This window comes from Pseudochaenichthys georgianus, chromosome 19, assembly GCF_902827115.2.
Source record: "Pseudochaenichthys georgianus chromosome 19, fPseGeo1.2, whole genome shotgun sequence".
Lineage (NCBI taxonomy): Eukaryota > Metazoa > Chordata > Actinopteri > Perciformes > Channichthyidae > Pseudochaenichthys > Pseudochaenichthys georgianus.
The window spans coordinates 835,332-851,679 of NC_047521.1; the positions used below are offsets into that span (position 1 = coordinate 835,332).

Below are 16,348 nucleotides of genomic sequence, written 5' to 3' on the forward strand. Positions count from 1 at the left end.
GTGACGGACTTTTAAAGGTAAGAAGAAGTTTAAAGATTTATATTGCGGATATTATCAGTACATCTGATTCTAATGAACATGTGTATTAAAGGATGTCAGTGGATTATCCCTAAATTAGTAGATTTAGGGAACGTTTACAGATAACAGATCAAGCTAGCATACCGATGCAAGTTAGCAACACACATTGAACAGCCTTTTAATTGTACATTCCGTTCTCTTAATGTCATTCCGTCCAACATGTTGAATTAGAGAAGAGGGGCTTCTAAACGGGATTGTATGCGGGGGTGGAGGGAGTTAAATATTAGATAAATATAACTTTGGTGCGTGTAAGAGTGAGTGTTTTTAGCAGAGCCATATTGTGTCCTTGTGATTATGTTGATTATTACCTGTATAATGTTGCAGCTCAGCTGATTTTGGATTGATGGCAAAGGGAGAGGGACTTAAGTGAGAGTGAAAACACAAGGTAGGTTTAATACTACTGTTTTATATAAGTAAACACCTTATCTCCCCAAGGCATTTCCCATCCAATAGGTGTGCTGTGTGTGTATAACCCTTTCTCCTGTCTGCTACTCCCTCTTTCAGCACAGGAACCAGAGGGGGATTCAATGGAGCCTGAATACCTGCACTGAGACCCTCACCCTGCACCCTGAGTCTCAACTCTCAGTGTTTTTCAAGCCTTTCCCTGTTTTTTTGTATTAAACAAAACATTAAGCTTTCCCAATGGTGTGGTTTTCGTTTTATGAAAAAGTGCAAATGCAGTGTTTGTATATAATTACATCACATATTGTGTTGCTGTTGGTCGTGAAATTGCTCCTGCTGACTTGAGCCAGCCATTTTTTCCTCCGCTCTGTGTCAGTGGGGAAGCCGTACATTCGTACTCCTTTCTCGGAGCGATGTGAGCATCCCCAGGCAGCACAGCAAACCATGGTGGAGACTAGGAGGCAGCACAGCACACCAGGACAACACGGAGGAAAAGGCACCGACAAACTGCTTGATATGCTATTCAATGTTTATTGAATTCCATGTATTTGCAATGGATGTTCCTAAAGCAACACATTTAACATCATCATTATCATCATATGCTGCTAGTCCTGCTGCTGCTGCTGCTCGTCCTTTGATAGTCACCTGTCGGTCTCCTGTCCTTTCTGAAAGCCATAAAGATGACATTAGTCATTTAGATAACTTGTGTCCTCAATTACCATGGGATTACTGAAACTACCATGAATTTAAGAAAATGGTAGAAATGAATCCAATCTGAATTTTAAAGCATTAATTTAGATCCCCTCCCTCTAAATGTATCAATAAACATTAGAAAGTGAAGCTCCTGACTACCATACAAGTTTAAGAAGATAATATTGGTTTGAAAAAATTCAAAGCTATAAATAAACAGCAACAGGCTCTTTAACAAGGCACTGTTAGTAACATGTAAACTAGTTGTTCACACTAATCCTAATATTATCACTTAATATTAGCAAATTCGATTTTATTTTTTAAAACATATTGATGTAAATACATACACATATCGATTTGTTGTATAAATATTGCAAATCATAACCTTTATTCACTAATAATTAACAAAAATCGTAGTTCTATCTCCTGTTATCAATGTATTCACATTGCCCGCCATGAACTTCCGGGGAACGATCCTCGTCTACATGAACCACGTGACGATAACCGTTTTTGGACTTCCGGTGTCGTAACTCTTCTATCTATATGGCGCTGGCGCGCGGTAAGCGGAGGTGAGCAGAGGAGGTGGGGAGAGGCGGGGCTATTGCGCAATCACTAGGCTTGTTTGAGACAAGCAAGACCTGCGCAGACCTGCACAGTTGCGATCAACGTCTTGCTAGTGCGTTGCATGATGGTTAGTCATTAGGCTTGTTTGAGACAAGCAAGACCTGCGCAGACCTGCGCAGTTGCGATCAACGTCTTGCTCGTGCGTTGCATGATGGTTAGTCATTTTGTCCGACTTGCTCTGGAGGCCCGCCCACATGAGACTTTGAAATCTCGCGGGACAAAGACGCCCGCAGCCTTGAGAGCGAGGCGAGTTGGCGCACTTGCTCTCCACGAGCTGCGGAAGCGAAATGTTTGATGGGAAACGGGTCGCTGGTATCTCGAGCTGAGCGCTCATTGGTGGTGTTTACCACGTGCTGCTGATGAAACTCTCCAATTGGCTGGCAAAAGTTTGTTGTTGTTTTGTGTCAGTTTTACGTCGCCACATCCATTCCCATTTTTCATCATTGTTCCACAATGTTTATCATCACGAAATTAATATCTATATATTTTATACTATACTGCTTACCGTTTTCATACTTTATATATCTTAGCATATTCATACACACTGTTCATACTGCTCACAGGCTGATATCTAGTGTATTCATACCCCACTGTTTATTCATCATTCAATTCATTCTATATTTTATTCTGTAGATTGTGTACATTACTTTTCACTTTACTGCTTGTTGCACCTGGTTAGAAGCTAAACTGCATTTCGTTGTCTCAGTACCTGTAATCTGTGCAATAACAATAAAGTTGAATCTAATCTTGAGCAGGAACAAATGTATTTACTTAGTACATATCTGACATTAACGATTAAACACATGTGTGCATTCTTTATAAATGCAAACCGAGTCAAGCCGACTCCGGAGGTGGCGGTATGCACCTTAAAGTTGTTTGCAATCCGCCAAAAAACCGAGAGAAGAAGAAGAAGAATGCGAAGAAGAAGATGAAGAAGAAGAAGCCGACTCGGAGCTGTCCGACTTCAGGCGAGCTTTTTGACACCTCCCCCGGCTGCGATCGGCTACTCTCGTCTACTTTCGAGGCGAGCCGCAATGTGTCTCAAACAAGCCTACTTTGTCGACTTGCTCTGGAGGCTCGCCCACATGAGACTTTGAAATCTCGCGGGACAAAGACGCCCGCAGCCTTGAGAGCGAGGCGAGGCGAGTTGGCGCATAGATATATATATAAAAACACTAGATGGCTCATGGGAGATTTTCCAGCGTAGCTGACCGGCCGCCATCTTGCTACAGTTAACAGTTACTCTGATTCGCGTTATGGTAGCTGTTGTAAGGTGAGTGATCTGCACAAAAATACTCTTAACTCACTGAAATCTTGACTGATTTACAAACGGTTTGGTTTATTATAAACATGATTAGCATGGCTATGATACAGGATGCTTGGACATGTTGAAATTGCAGCTTTTCTTTGTGTATGTGGTTGTATTTATTAGCTGGCTAATAACAAGAGGCTGTCAGTGAGACCTAGTATTACAAAGTTCACCCAGCAACTTTACACCAGTGGGAGAGGCAGAACTGCTCTTTCTTTTCAACACAACTTAAGTTACACATGATTTCTTCCAAGTGGTTTGGCTTGTTAAAAACATCTTGCATTATGATACAGGAATTTGCTGGCTTTGTGTTTACAGAAGTACCTGACTATGCCGGACTTTTGTGCAGCCTACGGATGCTCTAATCACCGCAGTCTGGAAACAAGAACCCGTGGGATCACCTTTCACGTGTAAGATATGACAATATTATGACTAAAATTAGGATAATCGTTAATTACTTAGTGGATGTATGTACATTACAAGTCCTGCTACACAGGATCAGTGGGGCTATGTGAGATAATAGTATTGCAAGAGTGTTGTTGACCCAGCCTCTTTAGAATATGTTGTTACCATTTCTTTACACAATTATTTAATGTTTCTATTGGACACCTTTTTTATTACTCTTAGTGTGGTTGTCTTATTCTTAAAGTAGGCTATACATACATGCATACAAACCAAAAATATGATAATTTCGGTGTGTATTTTTGTCCTACCCTTAATGTTAAAGGAAAGAAGGGAGGAACATGTTGACAATAATTGATATATCTGGCTACCTTTCTCATGTTTTTAAGGTTTCCCAAAACCAAAGAGAGGAGGAGGCAGTGGGAACTCGCCCTAAGAAGGGACGGTTTTGTTTCCTGTGACAGGACACTGCTCTGCAGTGAGCACTTCAGGAGTGAGGAATTTGACCGGACAGGAGACGCAGCACTATGTTCCCCACATATGTTTATGTTTGCTCAGTCTAATAAACCCATAACATGGTTGTGAAAGAATACCAAAGCTGAGGCTGGACGGTGATTGATTGTTGGTGTGCCATGTGTTCTTCTTAATAATACATTTATTTTGGGGTGCCGCCTTTCATAACACCCAAGGACACATAGGATAGTTTATGTTTAAATTGTTCCCTATATTGCATAGGGGCAATATAGGGAACAATTTAAACAGTGGAATTTGTGATACATCAGCCGGGGTGAGACAAGACAAACCACAAATGGACTACAGAAGGACACAAAAGGACACATGGTACAGTTTATATTATTCTTGGTCTTTTTTCAATAACATATTTCAAAGGTTCTGGATTTGTTTACAAATCTAGAAACTAAATACAAAACTAGGATGATATGAAGATCTCATGTCAAAAATAATTGTGATAAATTAGACAGAACTGGCCTGTCTGTGAGTGCATTTTATGTTGGTTTGGTTCTTCTGATAAAGGTGTGAATATCTAAATAATATACCAACATATGCTATTGTCATTAGTTGTGTCCCTGTTCTTAAAGCTAAGGCATTGCTAAATTAACAACTCTTGGCTTACAGAGTTATATAACCATTTATATAATACAATAAATGGATTTCCATTTATTTTATTATATTGTTAATATTTAAAATAAATTATAAAATTAAAATACATTTATATATAAAAATCGGTCTCATGTTTAATATAAATACCTTGTGTGTGTGTGTATAGCTATTGCTTTATCTGATTAATGTTATTTTCATATGAAAGTCCATGATTATATGTATGCAGTATCATAACTACATCTTTGATGTTTATAAAAAACCAAACCGTTTGAAAATTGGTTGAAGATTGAGCAAGCTATGGTTATTTAAATAGTAAACCATAATGTTATGAATGAGAGAACTCCCTGTAGCAAGATGGCGGCCAAGTGGCAACGTCGGTCTCAATTGGCCAGCAGCGCGGGTGAGTCATCTAGTGTTTATATATATCTATGAGTTGGCGCAGTTGCTCTCCACGAGCTGCGGAAGCGAAATGCTTGATGGGAAACGGCTCGCTGGTATCTCGAGCTGAGCGCTCATTGGTGGTTTTTAACACGTGCTGCTGATGAAACTCCAATTGGCTGGCAAAAGTTTGTTGTTGTTTTGTGTCAGTTTTACGTCGCCACATCCATTCCCATTTTTCATCATTGTTCCACAATGTTTATCATCATGACATTAATATCTATATATTTTATACTATACTGCTTACCGTTTTCATACTTTATATATCTTAGAATATTCATACACACTGTTCATACTGCTCACAGGCTGATATCTAGTGTATTCATACCCCACTGTTTATTCATCATTCAATTCATTCTATATGTTATTCTGTAGATTGTGTACATTACTTTCCACTTCACTGCTTGTTGCGCCTGGTTAGAAGCTAAACTGCATTTCGTTGTCTCAGTACCTGTAATATGTGCAATAACAATAAAGTTTATCTTTAAGTTAAACCAAATCATTAAAATAAAATCTATTGCATCCACTTCATCTGCAACGAAAAACGCCAACGCAATTTCCGCCATTGCAAACCCAGCCAGTCAAGCCGACTCCGAGTCCGAGCTGTCCGATTTAAGACGAGCTTTTTGACACCTCCCCCGGCTGCGATCGGCTACTCTCGTCTACTTTCGAGGCGAGCCGCAATGTGTCTCAAACAAGCCTACTATCAGTGATTTGAAAATGTTCGGATAGGGCGCACACACGGAGCCGTTTGACCCCCCAGAGAGTTGCGTATGCCTTTCTATCCACCTTGGGACCCGTTATCGTTTCCTCAGTCGTTTAGTGCCGTATTCGTTCGTCCTCGTGTGGCCGAACGGTCTATATGACACTAAACAGTAACGCAAACGACCAAATTCGTCCTCGAGTGGCCGCAGCCTCAGCACAGCGATCCATGCACAGAAAGCGGTTTGTGTTTGCAGGTGCAGCGGTTTTAAACGGGAAACAAATATGTGAGGATCAGAAATACTACTTTTTTCTGTATTTGGATTGTATTTACATGTAGGCCTATACGAACACATTTGTGTGTGCATTGAAAAACACTAGTGTGGATCCTTCTGTGTGCATGTGTGTATTATGAGACTGTTCTGAGCCCATACAGAACCACCCTGACCCGGTACAGACTCAGTGACTGTTGGTAAACACAGAACCACCCTGACCCGGTACAGACTCAGTGACTGTTGGTAAACACAGAACCACCCTGACCCAGTACAGACTCGGTGACTGTCGGTAAACACAGAACCACCCTGACCCATTACAGAATCGGTGACTGTCGGTAAACACAGAACCACCCTGACCCGGTACAGACTCTGTGACTGTCGGTAAACACAGAACCACCCTGACCCAGTACAGACTCGGTGACTGTCAGTAAACACAGAACCACCCTGACCTAGTACAGACTCAGTGACTGTCGGTAAACACAGAACCACCCTGACCCGGTACAGACTCAGTGACTGTCAGTAAACACAGAACCACCCTGACCCGGTACAGACTCAGTGACTGTCAGTAAACACAGAACCACCCTGACCCGGTACAGACTCAGTGACTGTCAGTAAACACAGAACCACCCTGACCCGGTACAGACTCAGTGACTGTCAGTAAACACAGAACCACCCTGACCCGGTACAGACTCAGTGACTGTCAGTAAACACAGACACCCTGACCCGGTACAGACTCGGTAACTGTCGGTAAACACAGAACCACCCTGACCCGGTACAGACTCAGTGACTGTCAGTAAACACAGAACCACCCTGACCTAGTACAGACTCAGTGACTGTCGGTAAACACAGAACCACCCTGACCCGGTACAGACTCAGTGACTGTCAGTAAACACAGAACCACCCTGACCCGGTACAGACTCAGTGACTGTCAGTAAACACAGAACCACCCTGACCCGGTACAGACTCAGTGACTGTCAGTAAACACAGAACCACCCTGACCCGGTACAGACTCAGTGACTGTCAGTAAACACAGAACCACCCTGACCCGGTACAGACTCAGTGACTGTCAGTAAACACAGACACCCTGACCCGGTACAGACTCGGTAACTGTCGGTAAACACAGAACCACCCTGACCCGGTACAGACTCAGTGACTGTCAGTAAACACAGAACCACCCTGACCCGGTACAGACCCGGTAACTGTCGGTAAACACAGAGCCACCCTGACCCGGTACAGACTCTGTGACTGTCGGTAAACACAGAACCACCCTGACCCAGTACAGACTCGGTGACTGTCAGTAAACACAGAACCACCCTGACCCGGTACAGACTCAGTGACTGTCGGTAAACACAGAACCACCCTGACCCGGTACAGACTCAGTGACTGTCAGTAAACACAGAACCACCCTGACCCGGTACAGACTCAGTGACTGTCAGTAAACACAGACACCCTGACCCGGTACAGACTCGGTAACTGTCGGTAAACACAGAACCACCCTGACCCGGTACAGACTCAGTGACTGTCAGTAAACACAGAACCACCCTGACCCGGTACAGACCCGGTAACTGTCGGTAAACACAGAGCCACCCTGACCCAGTACAGACTCGGTGAGCACAGCCTAGCCGAAACAAAAAAATAATGGCTCCCAAAAGAGGAGCGCTTCTGCCAGCTGCACTTTTTGACAGAAAGCATAACTCCAACCAATTCGAACACAATATTTCTCTACATTTAAAAACAAACATCCTGCATTTGACCACATGACAAACATCCAAAAAAACTTATCTTGAAGGTTCAGGGGGGTATACTACCAAGCAGGATTTTCGCTTAGCCGGCTAACTTCAGGGAAAACTCGGGGTTTCCGGTCCTACCCGACCCGGCGTCATGGGCGGGCCCCATGGGGCCGGGCCCGCCCATCCAGGATTTCGGCCCGCTGTTGTAATCAGGGCTGAATACAACATTTTTATAGTTTTATTATTATGTTTATTGTAGTTATTTGTAGGGCTTTGTCCTAATATTTAATTTTGTATTAGTTTAATATCATTTTTTTATTTTGCTAGGACATTCTGAATGAAAGGCTGCGCGCAAGACTGGTTTTTCGCTGGGTTGAGTCGTGTGGGTTTTTGAGTGAGATGTGGCACAGCAGCCTGTCAGTTTACTCTTGCTAGGTTAGTGGTTCACGAAAGGAATATGGCAACTCAGTGCCAGATGCAGGCACATTAGAAGAAATCAGTTACGTTACCAACGAGCAAGCAATCAATTATATTTTGAAGAGAAATTGACTCAAGCCGGCTCTCTCACAAACTCCTGCTCTGTGCGCAAGCAGACCGCTGCACACGCTCTCTGCCTCGCTCAATCTCTCTCTCTCCCTTTCTCTCCATTGCTCAACCTCACTCCACCTCTCCACCCTGTGTGCCCAAGTTGGCACAGCGTTACAAATGTGCCACAAAACCAACCAATGGATGTATAAGACCGTCAACAGCCTTAACCCCTCTCTTTCCGTAACAACAATTCACGAGGGCCTCCCTCCCCCCGTTGACAAATCGCGAGCGTCTAACAGCCCCCCGTTGACAATTCAGATTTCCCGGGAAATGTAGGCTAAGTGTCGTGGTGGCCCAGAGATATATGTCTGCCGCCGGGTCTGGGTCCTACGAAGCTGGTTCTCTTTTTAGCAGGCTAGATCTCCATGGTAACTTATGCTGTGCGGCTAACCTGGTCGGGACCAGGGGGGTATACAACGAAGCAGGATTTTCGCTTAGCCGGCTAACTTCAGGGAAAACTCGAAAACATATATTTCCTTATCTGAGTCAGCTGAGCCGTATCTGGCCGTGCAACACTCACAGTGTCACATACTGTATGCAGAAGTATTATTTTAAGCAACACATTAAGTTGACGAAACACTCTAAGTCAGATCCACTCGTGTCTTAGACGGGGCAGTGATATCATAAACATGTTAATGTACGCATTCAAACGCTTTTTTCTTTTACCAGCTGTATTCACCTTGCAGGTTCAGCTATGTGGCTTTTATCCTGGATAAAGTGTTTGAGTCATGTTTAAAGTTTAACGTCTTCATATTTGTCTAATTATATAGTTGACTTTTCATTCAGGAAGTATGACGCTGCGCTATCAGTGCGCTTCTCCATGTTTGTGATTGGTCGAATGCTCCAGATACCACCTAACTAGATAGGACACGGCTGGCTTGAGCGATCCACTTGATAACCAGCGTCGTAGTACAGTTTAGCGAGAGCGCGTATGTTTTGGATTAGGCCAACCGGCTAACTCAAACATATCCAGGTTGAAAGAAAATATTCGGTTAACGCGACCTCTGTGACCAGGATACAAGCCACATAGTTGCACCTGCAAGGTGAATATAACAACTGGTTAAAACAAAAACTACCGAGTGTTTGAAAGCGTACAACAGTTTTATGATATCACTGCCCCATCTAGACACGAGTGGATCTGACTTTAATTACATTTGAGTTACATTTGAGGCTCGAGAAGCTGACTCAGATAAAGAAATATAGCCTATGATATATTATGATATTATATGATTGATAATGTGATATGAATGATATGTGCGACACGTCAGTGTCTTCCCTGCATACGGCAGAAACTGTATTTCCTTTATCCTGTAATATGACTTGATAGATTTAAACTCCGCACACTGAGCTCTGATCAGCCGGCGGTGCTTTCACTGAGTTAATCTCTTTTCTATAGACGCCGGAGGCGGGCAGCGTCAGGTAAAAAAAGTTATTTACACTGATGGATCGTTTTAGGGATATAATCCGATATCATCAATGAAAAAGTCCAAACATTGATACATGTCACTCTGTAAACTCGTCGTCACTCTACACTCGTCGATCAGAGCGCATTTTCGCGAGCGGAGCACATTTTCTCATCCGCCTCACGGAGCGTGGAAAGTGAGGGGCAGGGCTGCCTCTCTTCTGTCGGCGTGGATAGGAGGTTTACCTGTGCACCTGTGCTGTTGTGGGGAGGTTTTTCCCGGGAAGTCGCGGAGAGACGGAGCGGCTGCACGTTGTTGCTTGGGCCCCCTTTTTCCACCTGCCCAGTTGTGCTGTGGCAGGGACCTGCTTCCACTTGTCGTGTGCTGCTGTCCTGGCGAGATTTTACCCCGGGGGGCGTAACGGAGAGACCGGAGTGGCTTCGCGTTCGGGCTGCGGCCTGCTTTACTTACACCTGCTGTAGCTGAGGCCTGTATCCACCTGCTCCACCTGTCGTGCTCTACGGTGCCGAGGACGTTTTACCACGGGGATATCGCTGAGAGACCGGAGCGCCTCTACGCCTCGAGCTGGTCCTGCTTCGCCTATCCTGCTGTACTGAGGAGGTTCTGCACCGGGGATATCGCGAGGAGAATGGAGCGCCTCCACATTTCGGGCCTGCTTGCACGCCTATCCGGATGCTCTGCTGATCTGGGAAAATGGCCCATATCGGGATTCTGCTGTGCCTATTAACTGTTTTGGACTATGAGAAGATCTCTAGTCATTCTGAGAAGTCTACTGGATTCAGGTCTGTTCTGCCACCCGCAGTGGGCATCCCCTGCAAAGGTTCGGATGTGTTGCTCAAACAATTACCGGTTGCCTTGTCACAGTCAATCTGCTCGACAAAATATGTTTGTCTTTTTTATTTTCCTGCGATGATGGTTCTTCAGGACTGCTTCTTAAGCTCTAATCACACTCTCGCAGACTTTTACGGTGATTCTAAATTAGATGACAATGTATGTGTGTCATTTAAGAGGAAAAGATGCCTGTTTTTTTTGTTGTTATTACTGTCAGGAAATGTACAACCTAACCCTGGTCCGCCCAGTAGTAGTAGTCAGATCGCTACTCCTGCTGATTTTAAAGCTAGATCTGGGTTGGGTTTCATCCACTTGAATGTGCGCAGTCTGTTAGGTAAACTAGATTTTGTCCTTATCTGGGCAAAATCGACTGACGCTGACGTAATTGTCTTATCTGAAACATGGCTAAATAAGTCTATTTTGGCCTCTGACATTGCCTTAAATGGTTTTAATGTGTATCGTACCGACCGGCCTAATAAAGGTGGTGGCGTTGCCATTTATGTTAAGAATAAGTTCAGTGTATCCACATTAGTTTCCAAATCGATCAGTAAGCAATTTGAATTTTTAGCCTTAAATATAGAAGTGGCAAAGGGTCAACAGGTCATGGTGGTGGGCTGCTACAGACCCCCCTCAGCTGTCAAAGACTCCTTGTCTTCACTAGCAAATCTTTTATCACAACTAGACTACAAGGAAATAGTGCTACTTGGAGATTTTAACTGGGACTGGTTAACTGCAGTGTCAGAGGATTTTAAAAACCTTTGTATCTCATTGAATGTTACTCAAATTGTGGACAGTCCTACTCGCCCAAATATTAAGTCCCCTAATAAATCCTCCCTAATTGATCTCATTCTAACTAATGTTCCCCATAAATATTCATCTGTGGGAGTATTTGCAAATGATCTGAGCGATCACTGTGTTGTAGCCACAATTAGGGACACTAAGGTCCAAAAGGTTAAACCTCGCATTATCATCAAGAGAGACAAAAAACATTTTGTGGAGCAGGGTTTTGTTCATGATCTGTTTGATTTTGATTGGGGTAAAATCGATCTGTGTGCTGATGCTGAAACCGCATGGTCTTATTTTTATCTTGGTTTTATGGAGATCATTGATAGACATGCACCCCTGCGTACATTTAGAGTAAAGGGACGAGACAATCCTTGGTTTTCTGCTGAGCTGTCTAGTCTCCTTCATGAGAGAAACAAGGCCTGGGCAAAGGCTTGGAAATCAGGCTCAGAGATAGAATGGCTGCGTTTTAGGCAGCTAAGGAATAGCTTCACTTCAAATGTCAAAAGTGCAAAGTCGAAGTACTATTTGTCAGTTACCACAGAAAACCTAAATAATCCTAGGAAATTTTGGAAAGCAATAAAATCGATATCAACCGGTGAGATCCGTAATGAGCTACCTCCGTGCCTTACCACAGCATCTGGCTCTATATCGGACAGGGCCACTATGCTAAATTGCTTTAATGAGCATTTTGTGTCCTGTGGTTCTCTATTTGATTCTGTCACTAACTCTGCTTCTGTAAACACCACAGTCTGTGACTCTGAACAACGTGGTCTGGAAAACCCTTTCAGTTTGACCCCTTTTACTGTTGATGTTGTTCATGAAGCCTTATCTAAGCTAGATCCTAGGAAACCGGCTGGCCCGGACAACTTAGAACCTTTCTTTTTAAAGATAGCTGCAGACTTTATTGCTCCACCTCTTACTTCTCTTTTTAACCTCTCCCTCAGCACGAACACAATTCCAAAAGTATGGAAGTCTGCTTATGTCTTGCCTTTACTGAAAGGAGGGGAGGCCACCTTATTAAACAATTATAGACCCATCTCTAAGTTGTCAGTTCTGGCTAAGGTTCTTGAACGCCTAGTGAGTGAACAGGTAAAGGAGTCTAAACATCAGTCAGGATTCAGAAAGAAACACAGCACCATCACTGCCACAATGAAAGTGGTGAATGACATTACTACTATTTTAGATAATAAGCAGAGTTGTGCAGCTCTATTTATTGACCTTTCCAAAGCGTTTGACACCGTTGATCATCGCATCTGAAAGCAGAGGCTACTCAGTATTGGCCAAGGTGATAGGTGGATGAAGCTACTTTACATTTTTATGCGGATGATACTGTGATGTATTGTGAAGGTCCCACCATTAAAGAGGCTGTTGTTAAATTACAGGCTGTTTTTAACACTATTCAGACTCAGCTCTCTGAATTAAAGCTTCTTTTAAATGTGGATAAAACCAAGGTAATGCTCTTTTCTAAAGCTAAAAAGACACCAGAGTCTGTTTTAGATATTGTAACTACGCAAGGAACAAAACTTGAAGTTGTTGCCTGTTACAAATACCTTGGTATCTGGCTTGATGATTGTCTCTCTTTTAAACTTCATGTCAATAACCTGCTTAAAAAACGGAGGGTTAGGCTAGGGTTCTTTTTCAGAAACAAGTCCTGTTTCTCGCTTGAGGCCAGGAAAAGGCTCTGTGACCTTTTACCTGTGCTGGACTATGGGGATCTGGTCTATATGAATGCACCTGCCAATTGCCTGGTCAAGTTAGATGCTGCGTATCACAGCGCACTGAGATTTGTGACAAACTGTAAAGCATTAACCCATCACCGTACCCTGTATGCAAGGGCTGGTTTACTTTCACTAACTGTACGGAGGCTCAGTCACTGGTACATTTTTATATACAAAGCCATGCTAGGGAAACCTCCATCTTATATCTGCTCCCTGATCTCATGGAGAATTGTAAGTGGCTACTGCCTGAGATCGAATGCTGTGGTTTTATTAAATGTGCCAACTGCTAGGACTGTCTTAGGGAAGACAGCTTTTAGATGCGCAGCTCCTCTGTCTTGGAATAGTCTGCAAATTAAATGGAAACTGAACAATCTGGTGCCACTAAATGTTTTTAAAGCTCGGTTGGATGCTACTCAATCAGAAGCTGTTGGTACCTGTTTATGTGGATAATTATGTAAATTATGCTGTATGATGTCCTTTTGTTGTTCTGTTTATGCTTTTATGTTTCATGTGGAACTACTTGAACAGGTCTCCCTTGGAAAAGAGATCAATGATCTCAATGGGATTTTATCTGTATAAATAAAGGTTTGAAATGAAATGAAATGAAATGTAGCCTTCCCAAACCTGAGCCTCACGCGCCGCCTATGGTTGGGAGTTATGTGAGCCATGTGAGACATATACAGACAGTAACTGTCGTGGTAAGCATAAAGTAATACAGACGGTTTAGAGCATGGTGGTTACTTGTACTCTCCATGTCATTTCGTAATATTGAAGGAGCTGTTTTCAAACACTGTGCAGAACAACTTGTACCTGTATTTACAGACACTTTTAGGTCCTCCCTTAATCTGCAAAAAGTCCCTTCTCTTTGGAAAACATCCACAATTATTCCAGTGCCTAAAATCCCCAGGCCAGTGAGCCCAATGACTTTCGGCCGATAGCACTCACCTCACTGTAATGAAATGTTTTGAGCGTTTAGTTAAGAGGCATTTCATCTCACAGACCTCTTAGATCCCATGCAGTTTCATATCAGGCCTCTAGAGGGTGGAAGATGCTATCGCAACCCTCTTGCATCTTCTGCACACTCACCTCGAGACGCCAAAAGCCCATCTAAAGATTCTATTTGCTGACTTCTCATCAGCTTTTAACACCATTAAGCCAAGTATTTTAGCAAACATTTTAACTGAAGAATTGTCACTTGAACCTGGTCTGATCTCCTGGATCGTGGACTTCCTCAGCTGCAGAACTCAGCAGGTCAAAATAGGCATGGCCCTTTCTGACACAATAACTACCTGGATAGGCTCACCCCAGGGATGTGTCTTATCCTCTCTTTTGTTTATTTTACACACCACCTCCTGCATCAGCACTTTTGCCAACAGGCACTTTATTATGCAGATGATACGGCCTCCTCTTTGATGAGGAAGAGGAGCATGGGCCTGTCCTTGACTTCTTTACTAACTGGTGTGAGAAGTCAAACCTGCTTCTAAACACCTCAAAAACGGTGGAGATGGAAATTGATTTTAGAATAGCACAATCACCCAACCCTACTCTCGCGAGCCCATTCAATGTGTCACTGAGTACAAGTATCGTCGTGCTTGACCACAAGCTCAGATGGGATGTTTGGTCTGAGAAAATAAATGCTAAGTCTCAACAAAGAATGTTTTTTTTACGTAAATTATTGTCTTTTAATGTCGGCAACAGATGGTGAAGATGTTTTATCATGCTTTTATCGAAAGTGTGCTCTCCTTCGGCATTATATGCTGGTTCGGCAACGCAACTGAGGCACAGAAAAAGTCAGTCAGGAGGGCCGTAACTTTGTCCAGTAAATTGACAGGAATCACATTTGCTAATATAGAATGCTTATATAAGGACAGAGTTTTAAAATTGGCACACAATATTATGAGTGACCTGAGGCACCCTCTTGCCTCTTACTTTGAACTGTTGCCATCCGGGCGGAGATATCGTGCCCCTTATTTAAAAAAGAACAGATCTAGGCTGTCTTTCGTCCCACAAGCCATCAAACTCCTGAATAAATGATGGCTAGGACGCACTGTTTACCCAGCTGGTCTGGCCCGGTCCCCCCTATTTCGCAAATGAGGGCATATAGGCCCCTTGTCATGTCTGTCGATATCTGGTTTTCTTATTTCTGTTTGTTTTTATCTGTGTCTATGTTGTTGTCAGTGATGTATTGTCTTAACTTTTTAAATGCCTCTGTGATGTGCTGCAACCCATTTTCCCCTCGGGACTAATAAACGAATACTATACTATACTATAGTAGCATGACCCGTCGTGTCCGCATCCGGTCTCATACATCCAGTGGCGGCGCCAGGGTATGGCTGGGGGAGGCTTCAGTAGTGATGGCAGTTTGACACTGAAGCTTCAAACGGAGCTTCAACCCTGGACTTCCTATTCCATATTCCGTGAAGATGGACGGTGTGGCGCAGTGCACTGTGCAATGATCATCAGACCAAGGGGTGAAACCCGCCGCTGCTGCGTCTGTAAAGCCGGTGTGTCCTTGGGCAAGACACTTCACCTGAACTTGCTCCTGTGGGTATTGTCCACAGTGACCATTGCATGTATAAAATATATGTGTAATGTGTATATGTAAAGCGCTTTGAGCATCTGGAAAAGCGCTATAATAAATATAAGGAATTATTATTATTAATTATAGAAGCAGTGCTTCGAAGCTTGCTTCAAATCACGTGACATGTGACGTCCGAAGCAGCAACTGCTTCATTTCCTGAATGAATCAACTCACTGGTTCGCCGTCCAATCAGGTGATTCAATGCACTGCCTCGTCTCGATTCTGACTGGTTGAAACTGTTTGAATTTGAGCGTCACTTAGTAAGTGACACTTTGTAACCGCTCAAAAAAAAATGCACAATTTGGCAATCTGTGGGACTGTCGTCGTAGTTTGCCGTGTTGCTGTTGAGTTGTTAGTATTGCGTCTGGATCATTATGGAGCCAGCCAGGAAGAGAGGTCGTTCTGAGATGTGGGATCACTTCAATCTGATTGCGCATGGTAAGGTAGGTCAACTACCGTATTATAGCTATGGTTTATCTCAAATCTACATTAAGTAGCATTAAAGTACAATTATGTATATGATCAATGTAGCCATTAGGCTATAGCTTTATAGACTGACATTGCATTTTTATTTACAAATGCCTTTCTCTACAGGTCCAGTGCTTGGTGTGTTCAACTGAACTGAAGTATCATGGGAATACTTGCTCCATG

The 16,348-nt window shown here is 43.3% G+C and overlaps 1 protein-coding gene and 2 long non-coding RNA genes across 3 annotated transcripts in view; 2 read left to right on the forward strand and 1 right to left on the reverse strand.

The window, feature by feature from the left end:
* The window catches only part of LOC117464739 (zinc finger protein 518A), a 33,764-nt gene extending 23,401 nt beyond the window's left edge, over positions 1–10,363 (reverse strand). The window contains exon 1 of the mRNA XM_071206669.1: positions 10,006–10,363. The gene's annotated coding sequence lies outside the window, so the exon portion shown is untranslated. The remainder of the gene's footprint in view (positions 1–10,005) is intronic.
* On the forward strand, positions 229–716 carry LOC139435853 (uncharacterized). Its single transcript, XR_011645067.1, has 2 exons — positions 229–463; positions 583–716. It is a non-coding gene; the product is annotated as an uncharacterized lncRNA (long non-coding RNA).
* Positions 2,907–4,601, forward strand: LOC139435821 (uncharacterized). Its single transcript, XR_011645021.1, has 3 exons — positions 2,907–3,067; positions 3,422–3,513; positions 3,895–4,601. It is a non-coding gene; the product is annotated as an uncharacterized lncRNA (long non-coding RNA).
* Positions 10,364–16,348: the final 5,985 nt, after the last annotated feature.